Raw genomic sequence first — 5,609 nt, 5'->3', positions numbered from 1 at the left:
CACAATCCCCTTTTATTACAACATGTTAAATAAAACATTATTTCTGTTGGTACAATTATTATTGAACCAAATTTGTGTTAAAAAAATGGATCAGTAGATAAGTACAATTATACATGTATTAGGCTAGTGCAGATACTAGACTTTCAAGTATAATCCATAACAATTAGGGGTGTAACGGTTCACAAAATTCACGGTTCGGTTCGATACGATACACTGATGTCACGGTTCGGTTCGGTTCGGTTCGATACGTTTTAGATACAGCAAAATGTAAAAACATCTCAACTTTTCAGAATGCCGCAAGCGCACCGCGGGTCATGTGACAAGAACCAACCAATCAGCTTCATCCTTTCCCGTAACAACGTTGAGAGCTCAGCCAAGATGAAGGATCAGCTGATCATAGTTGTATATGGATTGCAATTTTGAAATAAATTTAGTAGCAGAGCTACTGCAAGCGATTTTTAGAGCTGCAAATCCATTTATCCTTCGCTGAAATTTCCGCGTCTCATGGAGAGAGCACGTCATTGTTGCTTAGCAAAGACAGACGCCTCATGAGCGCTTCTGCCCGAGCGCTTTGGAAAGGAGGAGAAAGACGCGCTTAGCGTTTTCCATGCGTTTTTAGGCACGATATGTGAACGGCCCCTAAGGCGCTCGCTCACTCAGCACGCGCTGAAGGCTCGTTGCAAAATGTCGAATGCATTTAACAGACCAGAAATATAAGATCCTAAAATAACCAACAGGTCTGGTGTTTGGGTTGGATTCCCTGTAAGCTATAGTGTCTAAATGATGCAGGGATAGTTTGCTGCGTGCATGTTTCTCCTTTTTTTTCGTCTTTTCCCAGGTAGTACTGACGCATATATCCCAGATATTCCCGCTGGTGTTTTTTTTTTTTTTTTGTATTCCCGCTGGTGTACCATGTTGCAGATGCGACATACCGTTGTTTTTTTATCCACCACTCTCTTGCCATCACCATTATAGCTTAAAGGGAATCCAAAGTGCACCCAAACACCAGACCTGTTGGTTATTGGAGGATCTTCTCATTTCTAGTCTGTTAAACGCATTGGCTATTTTGCAACGAGCCTTCAGCGCGTACTGAGTGAGCTAGCGCCTGCTGAGTAGCCTAACATAAACATATAAGATGGTGTTTTTTTCTTCTTCGGGAGTGTCAGGGGCGTTGCCTGTTACGTTGTTTGGGTTATTGGGCTACCTTGTTGAACGCATATCATTATATTTCTCTTTTTTTTTTTTTTCAAATATAATTAATTAGTCCAACGAACCGTTCGGTATACATAATGCGTACCGCGTACCGAACCGAAAGCGTCGTACCGAACGGTTCAATACGAATACGCGTATCGTTACACCCTTAATAACAATATAATATTACAATAAACTAATATTTCATATAGCCTGTTGAGGAAGAGAAGGAAACTACACAGCCTCAAATTCAGTAAGAACACATAGCCTAATGGTACACAACTTATAAAATATCATGTTTTAATTAAGTTGTTATTTTTATTTATTTATTTTACTGTATGTGTACGTTAAAAGTACCATTCCTGCAGCAAGAACTATTTTGAACTAAATGAAGATGAATGTCTTGGTTAATGTCTTGGTCTAGGCGTATGACGTGTTTATTGAACCAATCAGATAAGAGTAAATGAAGAGTCAGCGAGAGGCTCATTTGATTGGCTACAAGAGGAAGGTGGCCCCGCCCTCCCCCTCACGCTTGCAAATCAAAGTTAGTGAGAGAATCGTGCCAAAATTGTAAGAGCAAAGAAAAGAAAGACGGAGCTGTACATATCGGATTATTTAGGGAAATTTTTGCCCCACATGCACAACAGCTCATTTAGACATTTGCAACAGTTAGTTTTTTTACACTAACAGATTGGTTCTATGCAGTCAATCTGTTTTGCAGTTCTTTAAACTGTTGTTTTCGCTTGCAAATCACCGTTCACAGGCTTGCAGTGCTTTTGACTGTCTTTTGGCGAAAGAAACGTGCCAAAAGTGTAAGCGCGGAAAAATGGAAGTCAGAAGCATGCAGATCATATTTATTTTGCTTTAGCATGAAGCTGCAGTTTCACAATACATGAATTACACTTACAAGTAACAGTAAAATGCTGCAAATAATTTTTTATTACGCTTGAAATGCGATTTACACCTTTACAAAGCTTCTCTTGCGCATGCAAATTTAATTTACGCTTAGTCTTATGTACACTTCCGCAAATATTACCCTGCGTATGCAAATCTTTATGACGTCATTTTACCTTCATAGGTAAAGCACTTATCAGTTTGCAAACCGCCAAACTTTAAGAGGAAGAAAGCTAATCAGCATAAAAGGTAAATAATTTCCTTTAGGCAAGAGAAGAGGCGGCGGTAAGATATGGTGCAATTCATCATATGTTTATCTATGATTTATATAACATATGTATAATACAATACTTTATTCTAATGCAAGTTACTTTGCGTTATACCTTGCAACTTTTAGTAATCAGTTTAAAGTTACTGTTGTCGACAGACACATGTTACAGTGAGGACAATTGATGAACGTATGTGTATCGAAGGCGAAGAATTCAGAGTTGGTAGTTTGTATCATTGTCCTTTTTGTCCAGCTAGTGTCTTTAAACCAAGGGAGAGACACAAAGTGTTTACTCATTTGCAAAACCACAGACTTCGAGCAATTCATCATGAACGTAAGTACAAGTTTCGTTTTCCTATGCATGTTACATGAAGGATAATTCGGTAATTTCGTGTCACATTAACATAACTTTTTTTTTTTTTTTTTTGGCTAAATATAATTGTTGAATACTTATGATGAAATTCAGTATTTGTAGATGGGGTAAAAATTTGCATCTTCCTCTGAGATGCAAGAGGGTAAATGACTTCAGACAGATGACAGATTAATTTTGTTTTTTGGGGGCAAAAGACTAAGATTTCTCCCCCTTTTTTAACTGCCACCATGGCATAAAATGCAACAAAGTTTGCAAGTAAATTGATTTAACTAATAGACCTACAAATCTGTGTTAAAATAAAAAGAATGATGCTGTCATCTTTCTAAAATAACCCCACCCCCTTGTAAATTGGCTCAATCTCTGTTGAAAATCTATAAAACAAAGTATTACTCAGTAAATATGCATTGTAATATTTTGGCTTTCTTCATTTATGTATTTCTTTAACTAGAAAAAACATATATTACTGTTTGAATTTTGTCTGTTTCTTTCAGATTTTCTAATCTTCGACTGTCACTTTGAGTGCAGAAAATATAAGCATTATCACTGCTGCCACTGCCCAAAAACAATAATAAATGAGGCTGATTTTATGAAGCACATAAATGTGTGTAGAAATTCAGCTCCACGGGCCAGCCATACAGTGCCTTCTGCTGCTCCGGGTGTTCAGATGACTAAAAACAGCTTGAAAAGTGTTCGTAGAAATCAAGAACAAAGTATAAATTGTCCTCACTGTCATCAGTGTGTTTTAAAAAAAAATCTGAAAAAACATATACAAAGAGCACATACAGATATTGAGCATGACATCACTGCACAGTCCCACCTTCAAAGTCAATGCATTGACCCAAAGAATGGAGTTTTTGCTGTTGCAAAGTCTTCTAAAGGCCCTTGTATTCCCATTCTCATGTTATCAAAAAAACATCCTGCATACATAAGGCAGTATGCAAATGGTACCTATTTCAAACAAACAGAAATCTATTCCAAAGAGTGAAGAGCAATGAGGAGGATTTGACCTGCAAGAATTCATTGCCAGTGGACATTGGTCTTTCTCCAATACCCTCCAATAAATGAGGATCTGAAGAAAATGGTGAAATATATATTTATGAATAAAACGTTACCATCTTCCCTACCGCTCTCAACAACTGATTTAAATGAAAGTGAACTCCCAAAAGTTCTTGTTCCAAATGAGATGCATTGCTCGTCATGCTTGGAACATGCACCCCTTAGTGATCCTCTCCTCATCTCTAATAAAGCTAAAATTGTCACAACAGTTGGAATAATTGAAGGTTTGTATTTGTTTGTTAGTACTAAATTCTTATTTTAGAGTATTTACTTTAGAGTGCAGATTAGAGTACTTTTGAAATATTTGGTTCCGCTTTACATTAGGTGGCCTATGTACTTGCATTTAAATTAATCATTTGGTACAATATACTTTTTGTTTATACTTTTTTACGTTTTTACATTGTACTTGTATATATTTTTAAAATCTATATGTATTTACTTTTTTTTTATTAATTTCTGTAATTACCACTATTGACCCATCCTTTACACCCTAACCCACCCTTACACCTACTGCCAAACCTGTCCCTAACCTTACCAATCTCCCACCTTCAAATAGAAGCAAAAGAGTTGGCGGTTGCACTTTTTTACAGTACGTGTACTAACATGTACTTATAGTGTACTTACAGTGTATTTATCTAAGAAAGTTCTGGCAATACAAGGTAACTGCATGGGGTAGGGTTAGGTTTAGGTGTAGGTTTAGGGTTAGTACCTAGTTATTACATAGTTATTGTAATTACTATAATAAGTACATAGTATGTACATGAGGAACAGGACTGTAAAATAAAGTGCTACCGAGTTGGCAATACAATATGACCACATTAAGTACATTGTACTTTGTTTTATGTAAGTACATAATAAAGGCCACCTAATAGTGTGACCAAATTATTTAATTTAGTATTTACTTGGAGGATTAACTGCCTATATTGTTGTTTGTTTTAAGGTGTTGAAACCTATTGCAAGACATGTCCAGTGTGTGGACTTGCATACCGCTATCAAGAATGGAGCACTGGTGTTCATAACTATGATGATGATGTTATACTCAGTTTGAAATTTTGTCTTCTGCTTCGGAGTTTCCTGCAGGTACTGTGGATTGCTTTCTTCATTTTATTGACATCCAAACGTGGTCTGGGAGGGCCACTGTCCTGTAGACTTTTGCTTCAATCTGCCTCAACACCATTATCTAGAAGTTTCTACTAGTATGCCCAGTAAGACATTGATTATTTGGTTCAGATGTGTTTAATTCTGTTTGTAACTAAGCTCTGCAGGACAACGGCCTTCCAGGAGTGGGATTGAACAGCCTTACTTTATCATGTTTAGCGACATTGTCTCAATGTCTAATACCTAATTTTGTCTCTTTAGTCACATAGTGCTGTTGAAAGAGTCTGTAAAGCTCTTTCAGTATCCACTGGAATGGTTTACCCAAGCAGTAAAACAGTGCTTTCTGCTTATCTGCACTTTGAAGCATTAACTGATCACGATTATCAGTTTTCCTGCTTAAAGTGTGGATTCCATCCATCTGTTGTTGTCTTGGATGCTCATCGAAAGGGAGTTTTTAATATGCAAGGTAGGATACAGATCTAATTACTTTGAAAATCCTTGACCTGCATATATTAGAATTCAGGATCAATTGAAGTTTTGAATGTATTTCAAACTGAGGTGCCGCAGCAAATTAGTCCTAAATTAATCTGTTAAGTGTATGTATTTGTAACTTTATTGTTTAGTAAGTGAAATTGAAGAACCCCCAGAAAACTTTGATGGACAGGTGGATGTAGAGGCTTTTTGGAATTCCCTGAGATTGGAAATCATTGCTAGAGGTCTTGTACAGAG

Source organism: Carassius gibelio, chromosome B25 (genome assembly GCF_023724105.1).
Source record: "Carassius gibelio isolate Cgi1373 ecotype wild population from Czech Republic chromosome B25, carGib1.2-hapl.c, whole genome shotgun sequence".
Classification (NCBI taxonomy): Eukaryota; Metazoa; Chordata; class Actinopteri; order Cypriniformes; family Cyprinidae; genus Carassius; species Carassius gibelio.
The sequence above is the reverse complement of the archived record's forward strand: the minus strand, read 5'-3'. Positions refer to the sequence as shown.